General features: G+C 45.6%; 1 long non-coding RNA gene across 1 annotated transcript; it reads right to left on the bottom strand.

Annotated features, from left to right (window-relative positions):
• Positions 1-1078: 1078 nt before the first annotated feature.
• LOC135175381 (uncharacterized) lies at positions 1079-26479 on the bottom strand. Its single transcript, XR_010302343.1, has 3 exons — positions 26374-26479; positions 5978-6072; positions 1079-3553 (listed from the first exon to the last, which is right to left on the bottom strand). It is a non-coding gene; the product is annotated as an uncharacterized LOC135175381 (long non-coding RNA).
• Between the last annotated feature and the right edge of the window lie 4 nt (positions 26480-26483).

A 26483-nucleotide genomic window follows, 5' to 3' on the forward strand; every position in this document is an offset into this window, starting at 1 on the left:
CGTATGAGTTAGCTGGGGCAAATACAAAGTGTGTGTGGGGGGGTGGGTAAGAGCCCAAACCATCACACCTTCCCTCTCCACCAAGGGCTTGAAGGGGGAACAGCAAAACGTGCCTTTCTTCACGTGTGTACTTGAAATTGGGCTGGTAATTGGCCAGGTTCTTCATGCCCACTGTAAATTGGCAAATGGACGCTTTGTCTATAAAAGGATAAACAGAGCAAGGGAAAAAGGTGTGAGGCTCCCACCTTGACAGAGCTCCCACCTTGAAAGAGCTTCTGCCATGGCAGAGTTCCCATTTTGGACCATCTTCACTTTTGGATGGCTCTTACCTTGTGCTCTCAATTTCTGCACTGTCCCTGCTTTTGTCCCCACTTTTGCACCATTCTGTGAAAATTTGCAAGCTTGGCAAGTGCTGGGGTCCATTTGACAGAGCTGCCAGCGGCACCTGGACCTGGCTACTCTTGGACCATACTGCAGCCAAGCTGGGAAGATGCTAATAGTTTGGCTCTCCACTGCCGCTGCTGAGGCAGCATCGTACCACAATCATCCCACTCATGGAAGAAGTGCTTGAGACACTTCTGAGTTTGGCAGCTTTTCCACCCACCTTGGACTTTTGCCATTTGGATCCACAATTGGATATTGCTTGCAGTGCCAGAAGGAAGCCAAGCTGTAGAGAAATCCAGCAAGGGGTCATCACTGAATATCTATCCCACCTCTGCTGGTGTTGCATCTGGGATGACTCTGGGTTCACCAATATGGTTAGATGATCATTCTCCACTTTATTTCCATGTTACAGTGAGTTATATGCTTTCTTGCAAGAGGCGTGCACAGCTAACTTAGTTTAGGATTAGTACATGTGGAGAGCTCATGGTTGGTCTAGGATTACCGGCATGGTACGGATAGGGTAATATACAATAACATTCTGAGGGTCAGCCCCTAGGCTGGCCAACCTAGCCCCCTTGGGCTGGCTAACTCTGCCCACATGCAGCTGGCACTCCACCCTCTGCAGCTGCATGTAGAATGCTATTATTTACCACCTAGTATCTTAGGTTCAAGATGGACTCAAGGACACTTCCCAGCACGGGTTGCTCATATTTATTATTTCAAGTCCTGTTAGCAAAAATCTCTCCACACACCTCTGTGAGTAAAGCCTGCTGATCCCTTCATTCTCTGCTCAGCCTGATTGATAGTGGGGTAAAGCTGTGTTTGTAGCTCAGCCTATTTGATTTCCTGACTTCCTAAATCTCTCAATTTGCCCATAACATCCTTTGAAAGGATACGGGACACAGTCTCAAGTTGTGTCAAGAGAGGTATAGGTTGGATGTTAGGAGGAAGTTCTTCACAGAGAGAGTGATTTGCCATTGGAATGGGCTGCTCAGGAAGGTGGTGGAGTCGCCATCCCTGGAGGTGTTCAAGACAAGCTTGGATGAGGCACTTAGTGCTATGGTCTGGTTGACTGGATAGGGCTGGATGATAGGTTGGACTGGATGGTCTTGGAGGTCTCTACCAACCAGGTTGATTCTATGATTCTACGAAGAATTCCTGACTGAATTAGAACCTGTAAATAAACCTACACTAGTTCTGCATATAGTTTGGGGGCAGGGGTTTTCAGGAAAATAAAATAATTCTATTTTTATAATTCCTGGCTCGGCCACATTAATTCTCTGCCTCCACGACAGTCAGACAGCCTGGAGTACAGGACTCTACCTCCCTTGAAGGACATACAACAGTTATAACAATCCTTTACCTAGTGGTTGGTGCTGGCTGAAGTTTGGCTTCTCAGCACTTTTATATTCGTCAGGTGATCACTCACAAATAAGCAGGGAGATGGGCTTTCTCCTCACTGACGTGGTGACCTTTTCAATACTTTCCTGCTGCTGCTACCACGTGGTACTTACACACTTATTTTCATCACTTTTAATTGTTTTCCATTGTCTTCCCTTGTGTTCCACTTACTTGGGTGCTGGTGGGATAACTTAGGGTGGCAGCTGCCTGAAGGTACCTGAAGTTATATTGCAAAGACAATGGATCAAGGTGATGTTCAGGACCAAGGTAAGTACCTGGTCCCTTTTCCACATCTCCTGTAAGGTACTTTCTCAGTGCTGTCACTATTGCTCATGTAGATATATTCAGATCAGATCTAAACTAGTAACTTGAGATCCTATTATCTTCAAAGTATGAAGTAGATGAATGCTGACCTGCCTGTGTATTTTTTTGCAGTGAGGTCTCTATAGCTGAAATGCAAAGTTAACTCAGGGTTTCTGATGATCCTGCAACCACATGCTGTCACTGTTAATGTATGAGGACCAAGGAAGAGGCATAGTTTGTAGGATTAAGTGGGCGGTGTCTTTACAAATGAAGACTCAGCAAGATATCTGAAGTAATAAAGAAAGAACTGGATGGTTCACCTTATCCATGTAAACCACAAAGAACCTCTGCTAAGGGCCTTGTCTGGGATCTTGCTGTAAATCATTAGGGGACCATCCAAAGATGACACTGAACATGGCCCAAACTTCTGAATTTCAGGACAGAGCGCAGGCTACTGAATATTAACTCCTCCACCCAGAGAAGTGAAGAACCTAATTTAATTGAACATACAATTTATGATGCAGGGAGGGTTACATGTAAAGGGGGTGCATGTAGTACGCATATCAGGAAGACTGTAAATCGTGAGTACCTCAGCCAATGGGGAAAGGGGTAGGGACATCTGCATCTGAGAATTTAGGATAAAAGGGAAGCTGTGCCTTCCAGCAGTTTGAGAGACCCCACAGGCATCTGTCCCACGGACTCTCCCTTTATTCACATAATGTTTTACAGGACTCCTCTGTCTCCATTGTGAACAAACTTCTAGATTGCACTTATTTTCCTTACACAATGAAAACAGCCAGCCATGAGCACTTCTCTCCAGCTCATGTTACAGGATGTGGCTTTGGTGCTGGTGAAGGTTGAAAGAATGGCCAACACAAGTATAGTGCAGTGAAAGAAACCACTGCAGTACCCTGCACTGCTGGTGAAGGATGTGGTTGAGACAGTAGTAATGGGAATATTGCAGTAAGATTGTCTGAGACAAGGATAGCACTGAACTTTACCAGCCTTTTAAACTGTATTTACTCATTCTGGGCATCACAAGCTGTTAGCTTGAACTAGGCTAGAGTCCGAAGGCTGCTTGTGTGTGCATGGCCTGCAGGAACAGTGCTGCAGCAGATGGCTCAGGGTGTTGTGGTTGGTCTGCCAGGTCACACTTGGAGTCCTCTGACTAGCTGTTTGTACCTGTCTGTTGCTAGATACAGATTGGGTATCACTCAGATGACCACTTTTCCACCACAGCACTGAAGTGGGTGCGAGTGGTGATATGCATCTCTGACATTGCCTACCAGAAACAGTCTGTCTCCCACCTCTGGGGCTGCCTCATTTACATCACAGTAACAACAAGAAGCTCCAGGGAAAAGTGCCCATCAGGGCAGAAAGGGCAGTTAGAACTTCTTTCTCCAAACTTGGTAAGTCAGTTTACTTTGGTGTTTCTCTTTGATGCTGCTCACGTATTTTGCTATCCCTGTGAATGAAAGAAAAAGAAGGAAATGTTTAGGAACATCTCAGAAATACCTGGGTTTAGGAATACTCAGTTTTAGTTGCCGCACTTTGTTGTTCTCTAGGATTCTGGGTAAGCCTGGATAAGCAGACCATGTGGAAAGAGGTCGGTGAAGTCATAGAATCATGGAATTCTAAGGGTTGGAAGGACCTCCAGAGATCATCAAGTTCACTCACCCTGCAAAGCAGGACCACTTACAGCAGGTTGCACAGGAATGCATCCAGGTGGCTTTTGAAGAGCACTAGAGAAGAAGACTCCACAACCTCTCTGGGCAGCCTGTTCTAGTGCTCCCTCACAGTATAACAGTTTTTTCTCATGTTGAGATGGAATTTCCTGTGATTGAATTTGTGTCCATTGCCCCTTGTCCTATCATTTGGCATCACTGAAATGAGACTGGCTCCATCCTCCTGACAGCCAGACTGCAGATATTTGTAGACATTGATAAAGTCACCTCTCAGCCTTCTCTTCTCCAGACTAAACAGCCCCAGGTCTCTCAGTCTTTCCTTGTCAGAGAGATGCCCCAGGCCCTTAATCGTCTTTGTAACCCTCCAGTGAACTCTATGCAGTAGTTCCCTATCCCTCTTGTACTGGGTAGCTCTGAACTGTTCACAGCATTCCAGATGTGTTCTATCTAGAGCTGAGTAAAGGGGGAGTAGAAACTCCCTTGACCTACTGGACACACTCCTCTTTATGCATGCAAGTATACTATTGGCCTTCTCTATCAGGGCACATTGCTGCTGCATGCATAACTTATTATCAACCAGGACTCCAAGATCCATCTCTATGGAGCTACTCTCCAGCAGGTCAGCCTGTAGTGGTGGTTGATGATTTTCTTCCCCAGGTGCAGAACTCTACATTTATCTTTGTTGAACTTCATTAGGTTCCCTTTCACCCAGCTCTCCTGTCTGTCCAGGTCTTACTGAACAGCAGCACAGACTTCTGCTGTGTCAGCCACTCCTCACACTTTTGTACCATTGGTGGCTTCTGAGGGTGCACTGTCTCTTCATCAAGGTTATTGATGAATATGTTGAACAAGACTGGACACAGCACAGACCCCTGGGGTACACTAGCTACAGGTCTCCACAACTGGACTCTGAGCTCCTCTGTTTAGTCAGTTCTCAATCCATTTCACTGTCTGCTCTCCTAAGCCACACTTCCTGAGCCTTCCCATGAGGATGTTAAGGTAGACAGTATCAAAAGCCTTATGAAAGTCAAGGAAAACAACATACACTGCTCTTTCTGCATCTACCTATTCAGTCACACCATCACAGAAGGCTATGGGATCAGTCAGATGTGACTTCCCCTTGTTTAATCCATGCTGGCTGCTCCTGATATTTTCCTCCATGTGCTTAGAGATGACTTCCAGAGATAGAGGTGAGGATGACTGCTCTGTAGTTTCCTGGATTCACCTTCTTACCCTTTTTAAGACCAAAGTGGCATTGGCTTTCCTCCAGTCCTCAAGCACCTCTCCCAGTTCTCACAGTGGAGAGTTCTCCATCTTCCAGGCTTTCTCATGGCCAGAGTCTGGGACTCCTGGAGGATGGTCTTATTAGTAAATAGTAAAGCAAAGAAGGCATTTAGTCACTCTGCCTTCTCTGCATCCTCCGTTACCGGGACTCCCTTCCTATTCAGCAGTAGGCCTGCATTTTTCCTGTTCTTCCTTTTGCCACTAATGTATTTGAGAAGGCCTTTTTGAGTGTTGTGAGTTTCTGGAGGATGGATATCCCAGATTGCAGTTTACTTGTGAGCCTTTTCTACCGAGTCACTCAGAAAAACACTTTTCAATGGGGCCTTGGGCAGCAACAGGCCTTTGAACAGATCAAACAGGAACTTTGTCCATGCAGCAGGCCTTGGGTCAGTTCAGACAGGACAAGATGTTACACATATGCTCAACACTGCAGCTGAGAAGAATGGTCTCACACAGAGCCTCTGGCAGAAAGCATCCAGGGAGACATGAGAGCAACCCCTAGGATTCTAGAGTCAAACCTACAAAGGAACTGAGGCCAACTATATTCCAACCAAAAAAAAAGATATACTGGTGTTGCAGAGGGGAAATTAATTGCTGTGAGATGATTATTTTCCAAAATTAGTATTGTTTATTAATTTTGCTATTCAGAACTCTGCCACCCCCGACCACTGATTTTAATAATATTTTGGTTCTTACACAGTCATGGAAACATTCTATGGATAATATCTAGATCTAGTAATAACCAGCAAAATTTAAACACTAATTGAACTGGAAGAGAAGATTCCTGTGGTCAAATGCTGCTTGCAGTCAATATGCCACTTGCCCAGTAGATGGACTCAAGGAGCTCCTTCTGCTCATGGCAGAAGGCAATGGAGAATTACAGAGAGACACTGAAGCATTTACTCACAAATTATTATTACCTGACTCGTGAGGCTTAGCCACAGTCCAGACAGTGCCCAAATGCTTTCAGGGAACTCTGTCTTGTTGGACGTTGAGACTTGAATCTTCCTGGCTCCTGGGGAAAGGACACAGACAATCTCTGACCTTGTCTCCTGGCTCTTCTAAGCATGACTTTCAGGCATAGAGGCAGGTGTTGTGCAGTCTCAGCACAATGTCACTCTGACTACACAGACCAATCATGTGCAGGCACCCAGAGTCTGCTCCTGGTAACTTGCAGCAGTGGAGTTTACTAGCAAACAGTAAGGCAATTGCAGCAGGCAATGTCAGAGCACAGGAGAAAGCACACCAGAGCACAGTAGGGCAGAGGAGAGCATGTTGTTCACCTGTGTATCTCCTTTTATCAATGTGGGCTGAGATTAATTGCCCTTTGGACACAGAATAGCCAATCAGGATGGCAGTTAGCCAAACCATACCATATTAGGCAAAGTCATAGGCTCACTTTTCCCTAATTTGGGAAAAACACAGGCCTTGCACTAGGCAGGCACAAGCTAAGTGTGTGTACATTGTTTACTACAGGACCCTGGGCAGGCCAGACTCAGTGGCTCCAGGTTCTTTTGTGTCTGTTTCCTGTGCTTGCCTCTCTGGTGGAGCAGAAAAACATGCCTAGGCAAGGCAGGACATGTATAAGCCTATTTTGGGCCTATCAGGCCTACCACAACAACTGGCAGTATACGAAGGAGTTCGAGCTACCTTGGAGGTGACTGGTACTGAAACACAGCTCCTCTTTGCCATGTGGAGTAAGTGGATCACACTGATAACACAATGGGCTTGAATAGGAAGCCCAGTCCACCTGGGAATCTCAGAAGTCATCACAAACCAGCGAGAAGGAAGACATTTTGTGACGTCACCAGAGGAAACAGAGGTGACACATGGTGAAGAGGCTCCCCCATCAACAAACTGCCAGATAATGAAAAGCAACATGCTCTGTTCACGGATGGGTCCTGCTGTACTGTGGGAAAGCACCAAACATGGAGGGTGTGGTAGTTTGAGGCTTGTTGGAATAGTCCAGTAAGAGAAAGCAGAATGTTGGATATAGTAATATTAAATGCAGTGATTTTATATAATTGTGTGACTGTGGTGCAGCTATTGTCCAGCCATGGACAGGAGAGAATGCAGTAAGTGTGGAGTTAGAGATGAAGTGGAAGGTTGGAATGACCTTAGAGACTGGTGTAGCAAATGTAAACAAGTGTAAGCCTGGAGTCTGTGGTTTTTGCCTATCTCTGCTGACTTAGAATAGCCAGACTCAATATATGTGTTGTTGAGAGAATATGAAGAATGTCTATGCCAAGTAGTGTGTAATACTAACGTAGTCCTAATGCAGGTGCATGTAACCAATTGGAGTCTGAGATTTTTTGTAACCTTCCTATGTAGCCTTCTGATAAAAAAGTATATAACCCCATGCTTGGGGTGCAATAATGGAATTCAGATTTGGATTTGGATTGGATCAGATAGGATTTGGATTGGATTTGTATTGGCTTGTATCAGGCCTTTGCCCTGTCTCATATTACCCAGATACCATCGTATCGCAGCCTCTGACAGCAGAACTTTCCTGAAAGTTCAGTGCAGAATCTGAATGAACAGGGCATTGGATATGAAAGAATAACAATGATAAAGTCTCTATCATCCATTGGTTTGCTTAGCAGTATGAAAAGCCAATACATAAACAATTTTGTTTTCTTGGCTCTTGGGCACTGTCTCTGTTCACTTCTAACTCCTCCCCTAACCTTGACTGACCAGACAACATGTAAGCCTTGCTGGTTGTTTTCTGTCTGGGGAGAGAGAGCCCTTCTGGGTTTTCTCTGACTGTGAGTTGGGAGGGATGATTTGATTTCTGTATTATTTCTAAATTGTATATAACTGTCAATACATGTCAATACATGCTGTATATATGCTTGTAAATTCAGCTTTGCTGTAAAATATAGCTTCATCTTACTCCCAAGCTGTCTGAACTGGTCTGCTGGTAAATTTTGTGGAGGGAGAGAGTTCCAGCACAGAAGGCCATTGGGTTGAGTCCCAGACAGGTTGTAGAAGCTGCGAGGGAGAAGGTGAACTGAGTCAGTTTGCTGAAGTGATGGGCATCAAATTGGCTTTAGATGTTGCTGAGCAAGCAAAATGGGCAGTGCTCTATCTCTATACAGACTCCTGGATGGTGGTAAATGCTTCGTGGGGGTAGGTACAGCAAGGGAAGGAAAATAACTGGCAGCACAGAGGTAAATCCAGCTGAACTGTGCTTCTTTGGCAGAAACCTTGGTGGTCCAGGTATGTTATGTTACATAGCCAAACCTGAGCCACCAAAGAACATCAAAACAACCAACAGGTAGATCAAGCTGCTAAGATTAGAGTGTCTTGGGTGGATCTGGACTGACAATGCAAGAGTGAAGTATTTGTAGCTCAGTGGGCCCACAAAGCCATCAAGGAAGGGATGCAACATACAGATGGGCTTCAGATTAAGGGGTAGACTTAACCATGGACACCACTGCACAGGTTACGCACGGATGTGAAACACTACTGCAATCAAACAGGCCAAGCAGGTAAAGCCTGCCACAGACCTGCCAAGGTAAACACTATGTGCTTAAAATGGTAGAAGCAACCACTGGAGAGCTGGAAACGTATTCAGGGCCTCATGCCACTGCTCGGACCATCTTAGGCCTCAAAAACACAAGTCTTGTGGTGACATGGCACCCCAGGAAGAACCGAGTCGGGGAATAGGAATCATTTTCAAAACAGCCTTATAGACACTTGAGTCAAGGAGCATGGCATTGAGCAAGCTTATCACATTTATCACACACCAGTTGCTGGAAAGGTCAAACGGTACAACAGTCTACTGAAAAAATATATTGAATGCAATGGGAGCAGGGACATTTAAAAACTGGGATGCACATCTAGCATGAACCATTTGGCTTGTTAACACCAGAGGTCTGTTATTTCAGATGGCCCTGCTCCATCCAAACTGCCACATGGTACACATGGTACACATGGTATGCGTGAAGAATATCCGCTGGTAAAAGGTCTGATTTAGTTCTGCTTCAGGTAAAGGCAAACCTACCAGTGGGATTGCTTTTGCCCAGGGACCTGGATGTACCTGGTGGATAATGGGCAAGGATGGAAGAATTTTGTTGTGTGCCACAAGGTGATCTCACTTTGGGTGAGAATACAAAATAAACTGTCTATGTTGTATGATGTTAATTGCTGTTGAGCATGAAAATGCCTGGGAGGCAGAGTTGATAGTTGCAGTGAGGACAAGTTACTATTTATCACAGGGATATCAGGTGACACAAAAGAAAATGGGGAAAAAGAAAAAGAAAAGAAAAAATACCCATTGGACAGAATGTCAGACACAACCTGCATCAACCTAGAGACACTGATACTGGAAACCAAATGGTCAAGCCCCAGCCTAGAAACCAGGGAAGAAACACAAAAAAGACCAGAACAGGAAACTTTACAAAGTCTAGAATATATTACAAGTCCCACAAACCTGAGCAAACGTTTTTCCTGTCATGCAGCAGGCATAGCGCTCAGCTTGGTGTAGTATGGAGAGATTTTTGCTAACAGGACATGAAATGATAAACCTATTTGTTTGTGCGCTTGTTCATTTATGTTCACAGGCCTTTTAATGGAGACCAGCGTGTTATGACCAGCCTGTTTTCTTAAAGTGAGCAGAAGTCTTGCTCAGATGGCAGACTTGTGGGAAGAACTTGAAAGGAGTACAGACATGATGATTCTATGTGTATAGATCATAAGGCTTTGATCATGTCCAGAGAAGGGCGACGAGGCTGGTGAGAGGCCTTGAGCACAAGCCCTATGAGGAGAGGCTGAGGGAGCTGGGATTGTTTAGCCTGGAGAAGAGGAGGCTCAGGGGTGACCTTATTGCTGTCTACAACTACCTGAGGGGTGGTTGTGGCCAGGAGGAGGTTGCTCTCTTCTCTCAGGTGGCCAGCGCCAGAACAAGAGGACACAGCCTTAGGCTGCGCCAGGGGAGGTTTAGGCTTGAGGTGAGGAGAAAGTTCTTCACTGAGAGAGTCATTGGACACTGGAATGGGCTGCCCGGGGAGGTGGTGGAGTCGCCGTCCCTGGGGCACTTTAAGGCAAGGTTGGACATGGCACTTGGTGCCATGGTCTAGCCTTGAGCTCTGTGGTAAAGGGTTGGACTCGATGATCTGTGAGGTCTCTTCCAACCCTGATGATACTATGATACTATGAATTTGGGTATTTTCTCGAGTTTTAATGAATAGGTAACAGCAAAATAAGGGTTGGACTTGATGATCTATGAGGTCTCTTCCAACCTTGGTGATACTGTGATAAAATAAAGATCAGATTATGTATAGGGTTAACACTCCAGGGGGAGTAACCCTGAACCTGACCCTAGGGGTCTTGACCCCACCCCAGGGGTGGGTCTGAACACCACCAGGTGATGGTTAGCCCACTCCCCCACTTCCTGACCATAAAAGCAGGGGGCTTCTGGTTCGTGCTCACGTACTGTAGATTCTCTTGTAGATTCTTTCAGTGTTGGACACCAATGGTACCTAGAACAGAAAACTCCTAACAGCTTGTATTATACATTCTGAATTTAGACTCTCTCAGCTAAGGTTAGATTTCTCTGGGGAATACACTGGATTTCACCATTCTCCTGCATTACCCAGTATGTATGACCAAGACCTTCAGCAGACAACACCCCTTCGGACAGGTTTCCCTTCGCCCGAAGGTGAAAATACCCAAACAGTTTTCCCTAACAGATTCTTTTCACGTACAACAGAAACTTATCACCGTCTACTGTTTGGACCAAGTCTGATTGTGCAGGTCCTGCTCTGTTTACTGAACCTCTACTATTTACCAACCAGGTAGCTTGTGCTAAATGTTTGTCCCAGTTTTTCAGAGTTCCACCCCCCATGGCTTTTAGGGTGGTTTTCAGCAAACCGTTGTAGTGCTCAATCTTCCCTGAAGCTGGTGCATAGTAGAGTATTTGGTAAATCCACTCAATACCATGCTCTTTGGCCTAGTTTTTCACAAGATTGTTCTTGAAATGAGTACCATTGTCTGACTCGATTCTCTCTGGAGTTCCATGTCTCCACATGATTTGTCTCTCCAAGCCAAGAATGGTGTTACGTGCAGTAGCATGTGGAACTGGATAGGTTTCCAGCCATCCGATGCTGGCCTCTACCATCATCAGCACATACTGCTTGCCAGAATGAGATCGAGGTAAAGTGATGTAGTCAATCTGCCAGGCTTCACCATACTTGTACTTTGACCATCTCTCACCATACCATAAGGGCTTGATTTGCTCAGCCTGCCTAATAGCAGCACAAATGTCACAGTCATGGATGACTTGGGTGATAGCATCCATGGACAAGTCAATTGACCTATCTCATGCCCATCGGCATGTTGCATCTCTGCCTTGATGTCCAGATGAATCATGGGCTCACCGAGCTAAGAACAGTTCACCTTGATGTTTCCAGTCAAGGTCAAGATCAGAGTTGGTATCAACTTGAGAAATCTTAGCAGCTTGGTCTGCCTGCTGATTGTGGTGATGTTCCTCAGTAGCTCTGTTCTTAGGCATGTGTGCGTCTACATGACACACCTTCACTGGAATTCTCTCCAGCCGTGCATCAATGTCCTGCTATAGATCAGCACACCAAATAGGCTTTCCTTTCCTCTGCCAACCATTCTTCTTCCAGTCCTTTAGCCAACCCCATAGAGCATTGGCTACCATTCATGAGTCGGTGTAGAGGTAAAGGATAGGCCAATTTTCACATTCAGCCACATCAAGAGCAAATTGGACAGCTTTTACCTCAGCGAACTGACTGGATTCTCCTTCTCCATCTTTCGTTTCAGTAACTCTCCTGGTAGGACTCCAGACTGCTGACTTCCATCTTTGCTTGTTCCCAACAAGACGACAGGAACCATCTGTGAACAAAGCCTAGCTCTTTTCCTCATCAGAGAGATCACCATAGGGAGGAGCTTCTTCAGCACAGGTCATTTTCTCCTCTGGAGGTTTGGAACAGTCTGTGTCTTCCGGCCAGTTGGTGATCACCTCCACCAGACCAGGTCAATCAAGATTACCCATTTGTGCTCGTTGGGTTATCAAAGCCATCCATTTAAACGAGGTTGCATCTGTGGCATGATGTGGTGATGAACCTTTGCCTTTGAACATCCAGGACTGGCAATCTAGGAGCTAAAAGCAATTGTGACTCAGTTCCAATCACTTCAGAAGCTACTTTCACTCCTTCATAGGCTGCTAGTATCTCTTTCTCTGTTAGAGTGTAATTTGTCTCTGAACTCCTGTAGCTACGACCCCAGAAACCAACGCTCCAAGTTGGACCATTGTCACTGGCAGCTGTGTACAGAATGTTTTTAATGTCCAGACCAGATCGCATGGGTCCCAAGCCCACTGCATGGACTACTTCTCGCTTGATCTGATCAAAGGCTGCTTGTTGTTCAGGTCCCCTCTCGAAATTGTTTCTCTTACGAGTCACATTGTGCAGAGGTTTGACAATATGGCTGAATCCAGGAATGTGTAGTCTCCAAAATCCCACTGCACCCAAGAAAGATAGAGTGTCCTTCTTATTGGTGGAAACTGCGACCATTCTGCCACCACACTCCCAGGAACTGAATTTCTTTGGCAGGTCCTTTGACTTTGTCTCTCTTAATGGCAAAGCCTGCTTGCAGCAGAATGTCAATGATTTTGTTACCTTTCTTGAAGACTTCCTCAGCAGTTTGGCCCCACAAAATGATGTCATCAATGAACTGTATGTGCTCTGGAGCTTTACCTTTCTGCAGTGCATTGTGGATGACTGAGTGACAGATGGTTGAGCTGTGCTTCCACCCATGGGGCAAACGATTGAACTGGCACTGGATTCCTCTCCAGGTTAATGCAAACTGAGGCCTGTACTCCTTTGCTATGGGAATAGAGAAGAAAGCATTAGCAATGTCTATGGTAGCATACCGTTTAGCCTCCTTCGATTCCAGCTCGTACTGGACTTCCAGCATGTCCGGCACAGCTACGCTCATGGGTGGAGTCACTTCGTTGAGGGCACGAAAGTCAACTGTCAGTGCCAGTCTCTGTTAGTCTTACGCACAGGCCAGATGGGACTGCTGAAAGGTGAATGAGCTTTCTCAATGACAGCCTGACTCTCCAGTTGATGAATCAGCTGATGAATGGGCAGCAGAGAGTCACAGTTAGTTCTATACTGCCTGAGGTGAACAGTTTGAGTTGCAATTGGCACTTCCAGATCCTCTATGTCATGATGTCCCACAACTGCAGATCCATCTGAAAGTTCAGGTCTAATGGACAATTTCAATTTACCATCCTTAATGAGATGTGACAGTGGGAGGCTGCCTGGGGTGTAGTGATCATGAGATAGTGGCGTTTTCAATATGCAGGGAGATAGGGAAGCACTACAACAAAACCCACACCTTGGACTTTCTGAGGGCAAACTTCAATTTGCTTAAGAAACTTATTTCCATAGTCCCCTGGGCAGCAGGGGTCCAGGATGGTTGGACCTACTTTAAACAGGAGCTCTTGAAGGCACAGGAGCTGGCAGTTCCCATGTGCCGAAAGATGAGCCGGCGGGTAAGGCGACCAGCCTGGATAAGCAAACAGCTCCTAAAGGAATTGAGGGAGAAAAAGAGGGTGTATCACCTCTGGAAGGAGGGGAAGGCTTCTTCTGACATGTTTAAGGAGATAGCCAGATTATGAAGGAGAAAAATTAGAGAGGCTAAGGCCCAGCTAGAACTTAGGCTGGCCACTTCCATGAAAGACAATAAAAAGCACTGTTATAAATGTATCAATGCTAAAAGGAAGGGCAAGAAGAGCCTCCACTCCTTACCGGACCAGGAGGGGAACACTATATTTGATGGCTGAGGTCCTGAATGCCTTCTTCACCTCAGTTTTCAACAGTAAGGAGGGCAAGTTCAGGGCAAGTTGCCTCTTTAACTGGGGAGTGGGGTCGGGGAGCGGTGTGCTGCCGTGGAAATTCATGAAGAATTAGTTCAGGACCTGCTGAGCCATCTGGACACCCACAAGTCCATGGGACCAGATGGGATCCATCCTAGAGTGCTGAGAGAGCTGGCAGCTGAGCTGGCCAAGCCGCTCTCCATCATTTTCCAGCAGTCCTGGCTCACCGGAGAGGTCCCAGGAGACTGGAAAATGGCCAACATGGTCCCCATCCACAAGAAGGGTCAGATGGAGGAACCTGGGAACTACAGACCTGTCAGCCTGACCTCAGTGCCAGGGAAACTGATGGAACAGGTTATCTTGGGGGTGATAAGAGCGCACCTGAGGGATGGCAAAGAGCTCAGGTCCAGCCAGCATGGGTTTAGGAAGGGCAGATCCTGCCTCTCCAACCTGATCTCCTTCTATGATCAGGTGACCCGCTTGGTGGATGTGGGGAGGCCTGTGGATGTGGTCTATCTGGACTTCAGCAAGGCCTTTGACACTGTCCCCCACAGCAAACTGCTGGCTAAGCTATCAGCCCACGGCTTGGATGGCAACAACAACCTCATGCAGAGATACAGGCTGGGGTCAGAGTGGCTGGAGAGCAGCCAAACAGAAAGGGATCTGGGGGTGCTGACTGATACCTGCCTGAACATGAGCCAGCAGTGTGCCCAGGTGGCCAGAAGAGCCAGTGGCATCCTGGCCTGCATCAAGAATGATGTGGCCAGCAGGAGCAGGGAGGTCATTCTGCCCCTGTACTCTGCACTGGTTAGACCACACCTGGAGTACTGTGCTCAGTTCTGGGCCCCCCAGTTTAGAAGGGACATTGAGATGCTTGAGCGTGTCCAGAGAAGGGTGACGAGGCTGGTGAGAGGCCTTGAGCACAAGCCCTATGAGGAGAGGCTGAGAGAGCTGGGATTGTTTAGCCTGGAGAAGAGGAGGCTCAGGGGTGACCTTATTGCTGTCTACAATTACCTGAAGGGTGGTTGTGGCCAGGGGGAGGTTGCTCTCTTCTCTCAGGTGGCCAGTGCCAGAACGAGAGGACACAGCCTCAGGCTGCATCAGGGAGATTTAGGCTGGAGGTGAGGAGAAAGTTCTTCACTGAGAGAGTCATTGGCTACTGGAATGGGCTGCCCGGGGACGTATTGGAGTCACCGTCCCTGGAGCTGTTCAAGGCAAGATTGGATGTGGCAGTGGGTGCCATGGTCTAGCCTTGAGCTCTGTGGTGAGGGGTTGGACTTGATGATCTGTGAGGTCTCTTCCAACCCTGATGATACTGTGATACTGTGATTAATCTCTACAGATGCTACTCCAAAAGCTCATTTGTAACCCTTAGGATCTTTGAAACAACCTTGTCTCAAAAAGTAATTTCCAGAATGCAAGGCGCATCAGGACCAGTTACAATTGTTATGTTTCTTCCACTCTTTACCAGTTAAACTGATCTCAGCTTGCAACTTAGTTAACTCTTGATATCCACCAGTGATTCCAAAAATAGGTATGGACTTTGTCCCTTTGCAGTTTGATGGCAATAAAGTACACTGAGCACCTGTGTCAACTAAAGCCCTGTATTTCCGAACTTTTGAACTGCCAGGCCACCCAATGAATACATTCCAATAGATTCGGTTCTCAAAAAGTGACAGCTACTTTTCTGGCATTGCTGCCTCTGTTTCTGCCACTCTGCAGTTCCCTGACTCTCTTTGAAAGAGCTGAAGTAGGTTTACCATCCCACTTGTTCATGTTCTCACCGTATTGGTCACGCAGCATTATCCACAGTGACGCACGTGATTGCTGATGTCTAGGTGCAATTTGTCTCCTCCTGGGCTGGAATTGCCTTGCAGGAGGTGAGCATCTGTTCCTGATGGCAGAAACATGCACCCATTCAGATGATGCAGGAATGGTAACCTTTACCAGATTGGCAATGTTTTTAAGATACTCCTTCAGTTTTTTCACGTCATTTCTAATGCCATTCTCAATGCTATCTTTCATCTCTGTACTCAGAGTTTGTATGGCAGAGACTAGGCCAGAATGTAACAAGCTGTCCTCTATCTGCCTGAGCTCGTCAGTGAATTCACCAACAGTGATAGACCTTCCATTATCACTCCTTGATAGAAACTTGCTGGCCAAGATGTTAGCATAGGATGAAGGAGCAAGCTTAATAAGCTTCTTCATGAGACCTGTTCCAAGAGGAATGTCATCAGGCTCATGAGTGCCATGATCTCCATAAAGCACTTCCTTCACAGCACACTCCTTCAGAAGCTTAATTCCCTACTCAACGTTGTTCCACTTCTTGGCAGCCCATGGCAGATCATCTCAGGAAGGATATCTCATAGCCACAGCCAAGAGAAGGTGTGTCCACAAGGTAACCTTACCAAGAGGACTTGCTAGGTATTTGTCCACTCCACTCTCCTTGGTGAGTGGTCCTAGATGCTTGGCAGACTTGTCTCCTACCTGCAGGGCATTGGCACCAATGCTACGGCATCTCACTAGCCAGCTTAGGATTGGTTCACCTGATTCCCTTGAGTATTCCTTCCTAACTTCTCTGACCTCTCTGAGGGGATCGTTGGATTCCTGGATGTCATCCTTCTCCTCTTCCTTTTGTTGATCTGGTTGTCCCTGGCCTAGAAACAGAACCTTCTTAAGAGCATAATAAACTCATTGGAACCATCCTCTTTCTTGGCAGCCAACCTCACAGCGCTCCTCTCATCAGAGCACTGGGATCTAAGTATGTTGGCCAAATCTCAAAGACTAAATGCCTCCTCTTCCTCCTCCTCCTCACCAGAGGTCCCCTCTCTTACATCCTCCTTTGAATCACACTTTGTCAAAAGCTGTGTCTTGGCTTTTGCTTTAGCAGGTGCCAAAAAAGCCTGCACAGTGACAGACTTTGACGTGTCTACTGGAGGGTTTGAATCATTGGGGGTCTGACCTGAGGCCTGTGAATTCAGATCTGCCTTAGAGCTAGAAGGGTTTTGGTTGTCTGCTGGCTGGGGATTCTTAAGCACAACAGACAGACACAGCTCATAGCTAAGGAGTGTGATGAAAACATCAAGATTTCTGAGAATTATAGAGTGAATCCAGAACAATGGGAGTCTGAGGAAGAATATTGGACAACAGATAGATCTGTGACTCTATGACATCAACTGCCACACAGAGGCAATGAAGATGTGGCACACATGCACTCTCCTGTAACTGTCATGATTCGTCTGGACGTTTGTTTTTTGAACAAATGACTTTCTGTTGCTTGCAGAAAAAGCTTTTAGGATTGTTAGCTAAGCCTGGGTTGTCAGCTTGCCAAACTAATGCTACTAGCAAAAGCTCTAACAGGTTTATTCTCTTTCTGATTTTAGCACTATTGATTTGTAGCTGTATCTTTTACCCCTGTGTTGAACAGCCCGTGTAAATTTGAAGATCAAGCCCAGGTTGCCCAAAAGAAAAAGAGGAATTTGTGGAGAGACTTTTGCTAACAGGACATGAAATGATAAACATGAGCAACCCGTGCTGGGAAGTGTCCTTATGTCCATCTTGGGACTTAAGATAGCAGGCACTGGGTAGCACCCCCCAACATGCAGCTGCAGGGGGTGGAGTGCCAGCTCCATGTGGGCAGAGTTAGCCAGCCCAGGGGCTGACCCTCAGAATGTTATGGTAATGTCACCTATCCGTGCCATGCTTGTAACCCTGGACCAACCAGAGCTATCCACATGTAACCAATCCTAAACTAAGTTAGTTGTGCCCGCCTCTTGCAAGAAAGCATATAACTCACTGTAACACAGAAATAACTTGGAGAATGACCATCTAACCACATTGGTGACACAAGAGTCATTTTATTCCAGATGCAACGCTGGCAGTGTAGGATATACAGTCCCACCTGCTCTGTTGCTCTGTGCCACTGAGGGGGGTGAAAGGGGGACAGTCCATCATCCCATCTCTCATTGCCACTAGTGGGGTCAGTCAGCTTGAACCGATACTTTATCCACTCCTTATTCTACACAATATGCCCTTCATTGTTTGCTTATTCAACTCCACTCATGGACCCACAACAGGAGGAGGAAAGAAAGGGTTAAATGGCCTGGCAGGATTTATGTCCTACCAGGACAGTCTCTCACAATAACAAGGGCTAGCAACTGTGAGACTTTTGCCATCTGTTTGTAGAAGGCTTCATCTACCTCTTCACCCTGGTTGGGTGATCTGTAACAGACTCCCAGTAAGGCATCTGTCTCGTTGGCCTTCCCCCTCATGCTTACCCATAAGTTCAACTTTATCATTACAACTCTTGAGCTCTATACAACCCTAACGTACAGAGCCACACCATCACCTCTCTTCCCTTGTGTATTCCTTCTGAGAAGCTTGTAGTCATCCCCTGCAGCACTCCAGTCTTAGAAGTCATCCCCTGTTTCTGTGATGGAGACCTTGCTGGGTTTGAATAAGCCCTTTTTAAAGGTAATATATATGGTTTAAGTGGTTTAAGTTGTTTTACCAGGAATCAAAACAAATTAGTAACACAGCTGAAGAAATACTACTTTTTCCCTGGTATCTTCTGTGGTTTTGATACTAATGTAGCTTTACTGACAACCTGGCCGTGCTGTAAAGGAGTGGAAAATCAAGTGGATAGTTTTAGCAACTGGTCTCAGTATTAGAAAATAATTTTACATTTGGAAACATAATCAAGATCTTAATTAAAATTAATTTTACTAACTTCCTGTGATCTGAAAGCAGACCAATGGGGCATGATCAGTAAAGACAGGAATACACTGAATAAGAAGGGCTGTTCAGCCTGGAGAAAACTCTGCGGAGACCTTAGAGCTGCCTTTCAATATCTGAAGGGGACGTACAGGAAGGCTGGGGAAAGACAGTTTAGAAGGGCTTGTAGCAAAAGGATGAGGTCACACTGAGGCAGGTGTTGTGGAGGGCCTGTAGGCCTGAAAATAAGCTTATTTATGCCTTGCCCTGCCTGGACATGTTTTTCTGGCTCCACCAGAGGTAAACACATAACGAGTACAAAGGGGCACAACAGACCTGGTGCCATAAAGTCTGGCCTGATTGTGTAAACATGTTGTGTAGGCCCCCACACGCCTAGCTCGTGCCTGCCTAATGTAAGCGCCGTGTGATTCCCATATTTGGAAGGTCCAGGCTTGTGGCTTTTGCCTATTATGGTAAGGTCTGGCTGACCAAAGGGCCATTAATCTCAGCCCACATTTGATAAATAGAGGCACACAGGTAAACAACGTGCTCAGGCTCCCCTGCATTGCTCACACTCACTCACTCATTTTCAGGCTTAGACTCACCAGCACTGCTTATGCCTATTTGCTTTGCTGTTATTACAGAGACAGTATCTCCCATAGTCTCCCAGCCAGCTGTGCACACCTGCACACCACTGTGGTATCAGGACCAGATCTTGTATTGTGGGCCTTTACCTATGGAGCTCAGTCTCCCGTGCAGCTCGGGCACCCTATTGTATGCCTGCTACCTTATCATTGCCTGGTAAGCACACCATTGCCGCTGAGTTAACCAGGAGCAGACTCCACCTGTCTGCATGCGATCAGCCTATGTAGCCAGTGTGAGACCGTGCTGACACTGCACGGCATCGTACTCCTCCTGCACCTGAGGTCCTGGACAGAGCTTCCAGGAGAAACCAGGAGACAAGGGCAGAGATTGCATCCTTTGCCAGGGGAATAAGGTCAGAGACCATCCTTTCCCCAGAAACCAGGAAGATTCTCCTTCCCTCTGAAGCCGGGAGAACTCCCCTGAAGTTTGGACACTGTCATAGGCTGTGACATATACCCAGAGGGTGATTGATAATTAATAAGAATTGTAAGTAAATGCTTTAATGCCTCTGTAATTTCTATAGTCTCCTGCCATAGAGCAGAAAGAGCTTTCAGACCACCTGCTGGGCAAATAGTATACTGACCCCAAGTGGTATTTGCCACGGGGAAAACTCCTCTCTCTGTTTATAGTTTGAATTGTTTGCTAGTTATTAATAAGTTATGGTGTGGTATTAATCCTAGCATGTATTTCATGACCATGCAGATCATCTTAATATTAAAATACAGTGGTTGGGGGTGGTCAGAGTTCAGAATATTGAATTTAATAAACATGTATTTTTATAGAATATTATCTTGCACCAATTAATTTCTCCCCTCTGCCACAATTGGCATAGGCGGCAGAATACCCCTCCGCGACAGCAGGTGTGATAGTTTGGGTGTTAACCTGTCCCCCACACTTAAGAAAATCACCCAGACCTGACTCAGTGGCTGGAAATTAAAGAATGAAGCTTTATATTTACAGCTTAGCACAATATACAAGCAGGTATTTACAATCCATACAGCTATAGACAGACATAGACAAGTTACAAAGTAATACAGAAACACAACAGCCCTCCCAGAAACCAGAGTCCCAAGGAGGGGCTCCCAACCACCTTTCCACCTCTTTTCCACCCCTCTACCTTATCCCAGACTTTGCCTTACGTTCAAGGTTTGGAGAATTGGCCAGGGGGTTTAGGAAGCAGAAGGATTAGTTACACATACGACAAGCTAGAGAGAGAGAAGTGCAGCCCAAAGCCAGAGAGCAACAACTCTTTTATCTATATTTACGTTCTTGTAAATAGCCTATGAGTGCAGCAGGCATCACCATTGTTTCCTTTTACAGCCTATCATCTAATTCCTCTCACTAAAATATCCCAGATAGGCTCAAACTAGCACAGCAGGGAAGATTTAGGTTGGTCATTAGGAAGAGGCTGCCCAGGGATGTGATTGAGGCTCCATCCCTGGATACATTCAAGATCAGACTCAATGTGGCCCTGGGCAGCCTGATCTTGTTGGAAGTGTCCCTTGATCACTGCAAAGCCAAGATGACCTTCAACGGTTCCTTCCAACCTAATGCAATTTGTGAATCTGAGATGTTCATGCACAAAAATGACAGTTAGTCCTCATAAAAATCACATCTGTGAGCTAAAAAGGACAGCACATATCACATAAATGAAATAATTATGTAATAGAAAGTTACATGCAGAAGCACAGCAAGAAAAAAAATCCTAACTCCACTTGAAAATAGTTTTTCAAATGAGAAGCTTAAATGCAAATCCTATGGCCTGTAGTTTTAGGCAAGTTCTAACATTTGTTGATGAAGAAAGAGCAGAACAACTCACAAATCTCCAGGACCTGCAGATACAGAGCCCTTTTTCAAACCCACTGGGGGGTCTGAGTTTTATTTGCATGCCCACTATAGAACAGCTCACATCCCTTTAAATGTTGCTGTATTGTAATGCCAGGGATGCGTGTAACACCACTGTTGTAATCTGAAAAACCACTGCTCTTGGCCTGTGTCAGAAATAGTGTCACAGGCAGGACCAGGGAAGGGATTGCCCTTACAGACTTGGCACTGGTGAGGACACACCTTGCTTTCAGTTTTGGGGTGCTCACTACAAGGCCATTGAGATGCTGGAGAAAGGCACCAAAGAATGTGAAGGGCAACAAAGCTGGTGAAGGGTCTGGAAAAGAGGTCTTGTCAGGAACAGCTGAGAGAACTATGGCTGCTGTCTGTAGAAAAGGAGGCTGAAGGGAGACCTCCTCACTCTCTACAACTACCTGAAAGGAGGTTGGAGTGAGATGTGCTTTGATCTCGTCTCTCTAGTAACAAGTGATGAGATAACCTCATATTGTACCAGGGGAAGTTTAGGTTGGATAGTAGAAGAAACTTTTTTGACTGAAAGGGTTCTTAAACGCTGGAATAGACTCTCTGGGGAAGTGGTTGAATCTCCTTCCCTGGTGGTGTTTATAAGCTGTAGAGATGTGGTGCTTTATGACATGGTTAGGCACCAGACTTAGTATAAGCAGGCCAACCTGGCTAATTCTATGATTCTGTGATTTAGATAATGATTGGACTTGATGATCTTAAAGGTGTTTTCCAACCAAAATGAACCTATGATTCTATGAAAAGGAATAGAGAAAATAATGTTATTTGCACGTGGGTCATGACAATCTAATATAGCCTGCAGTGATGTGGTGAAGTGTAAGGAAAAACAACTTTATCCCTTCTAAACTGAAAGGACTGCAGACAACCTGTTTGTTATACACTTAGGGGAAGTAAGGAAAAGCAGAGATACTAGGAGGGCTCTGAAGCTGAGAATGAAGAATGGACAATGTGTAATTCAGGCAGTGGGTAGCTGACATCCTTAATGGCCTTTCACAGATACATCACACGAACTAATGGTATAGAGTTAGACTGAGGAAGGTTTGTGCCCCGCTGTGAACTTCAAGGTGGTATCACTTATTGCAACAAAAAAATGTGCAATTCACATAACCTGCACATTGTTTCCTCCTCATCAGGTACCATTCTGTCCTATAATGTGACAAACACAACTAAGAAAAGCTACCCCTGATCTCTTAAATCATATTCTTTTACAACTCAGTATGTGTGACACACCAACAGAGGAGCATCCAGGGTTTGTTTTGGATTCTGAGACTAACAAGCAATTGCTCACAAGAAATGTGCGTCAAGTAAAAACCATGTTCTTCACTTGCTAGTTTTCACTTAGTTCTTCTTTACTGCAGCTAGATAGATGTTTACAATTGATCAGTGTCTTAAGGTCTTATTTCAAGCTCTTATGAGCTATCACTTCAGTATTAGTTTCCTCAGGAATGTCCTCACCACACTTAAGCCATGCTGGGTCAAATTGTGGCTTCCCTGGCATCAAGAAGTCCCTGTTAATGGCTGGGCTGTCAGTCCACCTGCCAGCTGGCACGATGCATGCTTCTGTCTTTATTCCTTTCTATACCCCATGCTTGGCCCTTCCAAGCCTATCAAGTGTGAATCCAGTGCTCATAATAACCTTCCACTCAGATTGTGTTTCCACCACAAATGAATATTCAGAGTAATTTCATTTATGTTTCTTCTCATTGTTGTTAGCTTGTGTTGCCATCTCTGACCTTGTGCAGACCTGCATTCCTTACTTCTTATCCTTCCCCCATTCATGTAAGCCTGTAGTGCCAGCTTGATCCACACAACTGGGCAAATTACCCTCCAGGCCACAGCTTATCATGGTGAGTCTCATGCAACATACATGGAGCAACACCTCCAGGCACAACATACCCTTTGACAACAACCCAAGGGCCCTTCTTGGTGAGCTAGGTCACCACAGGTCCTGCCATCCCTTGTGCAGGGCCTGGCAATAAAGCTACAGCTGAACTATGTTGCACTACACCATCCTTTGTGTTTTATGCTCAAATCTGGTTCTCTCTATCAAGTCTTTATATGAACCTATTCATAAATCTAGTATGTTGCAAACCAGCTCTAGATAGGCTTCATGCCCTGGGAGGTTGTTCCAGACTCTTGCTGCAATTAGTTGGTTTTGGGACATTTTACTGCCCAGGCAGTAAAATGCTGCTATTTTAGGTAATCATCTTACTGTCTTTAACTCTGCCTGAAACTTATTGCCAAAATGTTCATTTCCACCTCTCCCAAGTGTACCAGTCAAGTTCTGAAATATTCCCTTGTATTTCTCCACATTGCTTAATTACTCTAAGTTTCAAAGTTATTGCTGTGGTGTATCTTCTGAAAACAGGTCTCATTATCACATTAAGGCTCATTTTGAAACCTATGGTGCTATACACATACCTTAACAGAGACTTAAAATGAGGCTTAAAAGACAGCAAGGACACTTCTACACTGCCTTCCACCTGAACACAGTCTAGCAGAGGCATTATGGGATGGACATCACCTAAAACCATTCTTTTTTTCTAGTACTTCTGCCCCCTTTTCCACAAAGCAATCCACATGCAGTCTGCTTTCAACTTTTGTCTGTTGCTTCAAGAGGGAGGCCTTTAAACAACATCTAAGCAGTCCTCATAAAGTTACTATGGGACACATTTTGTAGTACTGGGATTAAATTACTGATATCTGCTAAAAATAAAGGCAGAAAACATGTGAACTACAACACCTGTAAGAGATCTCCACTAAAAGATCTCCTTTCCTTTTTACTATTTAAAACTTTTCTAAACTTGCTTCTAGCACATTTGGCAGTTGTACCTAATTTAGCACCATTTCAACACACAGCAATGTTTAAATGCTGGAGTCTGAAGGATACAACATACAGCTGAAAAAGTACTAGTTCAAAACAGAAACTTGATTGCCAAAGATAAGGCAGATGGCCAGGGAAAAATATTTTAAACCACCATATATAACTTGTTTATTCTTAGAAATTCTGTGTGAAAATAGAAGGTAGATCTGATGAACTGAGAGCACAGAGAACTTGTTAGTGCAGCCTAGAGTACTATACAGGCTCAGAAAGTGGACAAAGAGTTGTCTCTCATGTTTTTACTGTGACTCCTCTAAGAAGGAGTCTGCTAGATTAGAACAAGCTTAAATGCTTCAATGGTCCTCAGTGTATTAGAGGAAAAGGTACAATGCACAGAACCAGCTTTGTATGTCCTACAGATTTCATATGCAATTAAATAACTCATCCATGTTAAATTGCAAATTGGCAGCTGGGATGGTTTGCGTGTTATCTGTCCCCCCATTCTTATGAAATCACTCAGGCTAGACTCAGCCAAGCTGGAAATTAAAGAATGAAGCTTTATGTTTACAGCTTAGCACAATACACAAGCAGGTATTTACAATATTTACAGCTATAGAAAGAAACAGACAAGTTAAAAAGTGATACAGAAACACAACAGCCCTCCCAGAAACCAGAGTCCCCAGGAGAGGCTCCCAACCACCCTTCCACCTCCTTTCACTCCTCTACCTTATCCCAGACTGTGCTTTAAGTGCAAGGTGAGCTTGGACGATCAGCCAGAGGAGTTAGAAAGCAGAAGGATTAGTTACACAGACGGCAGGTTAGGGAGAAAAAAGGCATGTTTTGTGTTCCTGTGTTTATAAATCTCAGCAAGCCTACGAGTGAAGCAGACATCACCATTGTTTCTTTCCACAGTCTAGCATCTAATTTCTCTTACTAAAATAGTCCAGCTGGCCTCAAAGTGACACAGCAGCAAATGGAAGCTTGTAGACCAGATGAACCCAGAAACCACAATTGTTTCTTTACAACTCCACCTGCCTCCCACCTAGTTTGAAAGTTCACTGAAGTTAAGTTTTTCTCAGGTGAAACCTGTAGATTTAGCAGTTTACCCCCACCTGCAAAAGTAACCACATTTTTTATAGTATTTTTTTCTAGTACTTTCCTTTGGCATCAGCTGGACTCTCCTAAGGCTGCTGGAGTCGCTGTGCATAGTTGTAGCTTTACACCAGCACAGGACGACTCCAGGTTGCATGCAGAATCAGCACAGATGAAACATGCATACCATTAGTACATTCATATACTGCTGTCAAACCGTCTGCAGCCTCTCCAAGGGTGCCTCTTGAACTTAGAGGTCAGCATTGGTGGGTCCGCATCCTCAGATGGCAACGCAGCCAGGAAAAGCAACTGTGGAACACTGAACACCAGCCTAGGGCAATGTCTGACTGATGCCCGGAGTGTGGAAAGCTGCATGGGAGTCAGTGACACTGGCTCATGGTGGAAGGCTGTATGCATTTAACAACTTTGCTTTCTAGGTATTTATGTCCAAAATCATGGACAAGATCCTGATCTGTTTTTTCACAGTACTTGAAATTCAGAATAATTTGGGAAAAGCAGCATACAGCCTCTGAGGTTTGTACAGATGCAGAGTAAGCTCACAACCTGGTCTGCAGAGTCTTCTGCACTTGCACTAACACTCCTCATTTTCACAGCAGGAATCTTTTTATATGGATGCATCCCCAATTATCCCAGCAGCAGGCTGAGGCACAACACAGTGCTATACAATCTACACATCAAGCGTGTCTGAACCTTTCCTAGGTTATTATTTTCATAGTTTCTAATGGGATCCTCAACCCAGCAAGCTCAAGGATGCCTGAAAGGAGATTGTAGTGAGGTGTCAATCTCTTATTCCTAGTAATGAATGACAGGACAGGAAGAAATGGCCTTAAGTTGCATCAGGGGAGGCTTAAGTTGGGGAAAGTCCTTGACTAAGACACTCCTCAAAAGACTCAAATAGCCTCCCCAGGGAGATGGGTGAATCCCCATAGCTGGAGGTGTTTAAAAGACGCACAGACGCTGTGCGAAGGGTACGGTGTAGCCCCAGACTTGGCAGTTACGTAACGGTTTGCCTCGATGATCTTAAAGACCTTCTCCAAGCAAAACGATTCTATGATTCTGCGCCTGAGCTCCAGGAGCGTACACTCACTGCTGGCACGTTACTCCCATGCCCGTTCCTACAACCATTCCTGTAATCGTCCACAAGCTTGTGCTGAGTGAAAACCACCCCAAGCATCTGCAAAAGACCGCAGGCGCGGTGTGCGCAGCGGAACTGCTTCTACTCCAGAACCAACAGCGCTGGTTCGTCCCCACTGCGCCGCCGCCGCCGCCGCCGCCCCCCGGCACGACCTGCGGGAGTCCGGGCGCACCTGCTCAGCACCTCCATCTCCTTTATCAATACACTTCCCTTTCTCCTCGTCTTAGCCTTCGCCACCCGGCGTCTACCTGAGCTTTCCCTTCGGCTGATAACAGCCTCGCC

This window comes from Pogoniulus pusillus, chromosome 5, assembly GCF_015220805.1.
Source record: "Pogoniulus pusillus isolate bPogPus1 chromosome 5, bPogPus1.pri, whole genome shotgun sequence".
Taxonomy (NCBI): Eukaryota; Metazoa; Chordata; class Aves; order Piciformes; family Lybiidae; genus Pogoniulus; species Pogoniulus pusillus.